This window comes from Choloepus didactylus, chromosome 5, assembly GCF_015220235.1.
Source record: "Choloepus didactylus isolate mChoDid1 chromosome 5, mChoDid1.pri, whole genome shotgun sequence".
Lineage (NCBI taxonomy): Eukaryota > Metazoa > Chordata > Mammalia > Pilosa > Megalonychidae > Choloepus > Choloepus didactylus.
The window spans coordinates 84,655,803-84,657,871 of record NC_051311.1 but is presented as its reverse complement, the minus strand read 5'-3'; positions in this window follow the sequence as shown (position 1 = coordinate 84,657,871).

Here is a 2,069-nt window from a genome sequence, read left to right as displayed (position 1 = left end):
CCTGAACAAAGATGACTGTGAGTACAGTTGAAAGAGGAAGGTTAGGGGCATGTATGACACCAGAAGGAAAGATAGAAGGTAAAGATTGGGACTGTATAACTTTATGAATCCTAGAGTGGTCAGTGATGATGATTAAATGTACAAATATAAGAGTGTTTTTACATGAGGAAGAACAAATGATGTCAACTTTGCAAGGTGTTGAAAATGGGATAGTATTGGAGAAAAAATACAGTCAATAAAACTAGAGTCTACAGTTAACAGTAACCTTGTAATATGCTTCCATTAATTTTAACAAAGGCCAATATACCAAAGCCAAGTGGATATAAGAAGGGGGTATAAGGGAGGAGTATGGGATTCTTGGTGGTGGTGGTGGTGTCTGAATTCTTTATTGTATTGTATTGTACTGTATTTTTTTATTCTTTTTTTTCTTTTTCTTTTTTCTTTTTCCTTTTTTCTTTTTTCTCCTCTTTCTTCTTGTTTGCAGAATAAATGGAGATGTTCTTATATAGATTGTGGTGGTAAAGGCATATCTATGTGATTATACTGGGAACCATTGATTGTTTACTTAGGAGGGAATATATGGTGTGTGAATAAAGTTGTTTAAAAAAGAAGCAGAGGGATACAAGTACTGGAGAAAACATGTAAGAGGGATGTACCTATTCACTGCTGGTGGGGAAGTAGAATGGTGCTGCCCATCTGGATGGCAGTGTAGTGGTTCCATTGGAAGCTTAGTATGAGGTTGCTATGTGGTCTTGTAACCCTGTTATTGGGTATATACTTGGAAGAACTGAGATACATGAATGGACATTTGCACACTGCTTTTTATGGTGGCAGTATTCACGATTCACAATGGATGGAGATGGCTTAAGGGTACATTGCCTGATGAACAGAATGGCAATACAATGGAATATTGAGCAGCTACAAGAAGGAATGAAGTTGTGAGGTATGCATCTAGGTGAATGGACCTTGAGGATGGTATGCTGAGTGAAATAAACCAGAAATGAAAAGAAAAACATTATAATGCCTCACTAATATGGACTAACTATAATGTGCAAACTCTGAGAATTGAATTTGAGAGCATAGGTTATCAGGGGAAGGCTTATGATAAAGGTTCCTTGATTGTAAGCTCTTACAGCTGCTGCATCTATTCCCTAGTCGTCAAGATTATTTCTAAATTCTGAGATGCTGAGCTTTTTGTGGATAACCTGGTTGGTCCCTGGAACTTCAGGTATATGTTTGACACCTGAGATTCACAGCTAGAGTTCAGCAGCTATGAATATCAGTATTACCCCATAAAGAAACTGTTAAAAAAGCTTGGGAAGATATCAGACTTTAATTAGAGATATGAATGAAATGGACTTGGTTAGGACTAAGGTAAACCATACTGAAGGTTAAAGGATGATATTTACGGTGTTTTAAAATTTCAACTTCTGTGTGATACCAAAGGAAGAGATGTTTATTGGTTGCAAAATCTATTCTTTCTGTGGTACACTGTATAATTTAACTTGTATGGTCAGTTTGTTCAAACATCATAATTACATGAACCTTGAATAGAGAGTGAGAGCTGGTTGATTTGTACAGGTTAGCATGAAGCCCCAATACATCCTAGAGTAATTTGGGCTGAGCATAAAATGTATTTGCAAAGCTCCCTTAAAGGGCTTGGGGAAAAAGTGTAAAAATTAAACTTCCCCACTTGGGGAATTGTTGATATTCTCACAAGTATTGGGGACTAGGAATATGAAGGCCGAGCCCTCAATCTTGGGGTTTGCCCTTATAAAGCTTGTTACTACAAAGGAGAAGCTAAACCTATTTAAAATTGTGCCGAAGAGTCACCCCTAGAGAACTTCCTTTGTTGCTCAGATGTGGCCTCTCTCTCTTAGCCAATTCTGCAGGTAAACTCACGGCCGTCACCTTTATGTAGGACATGAGTCCCAGGGGTGTAAATCTCCCTAGCAATGTAGCACATGACTGCAGGGGATGAAGCTGGTCCTGGCATCATGGGATTGAGAAAGCCTTATTGATCTAAAGGGGGAAGAGAAATGAAACAAAATAAAGTTTCAGTGGCTGAA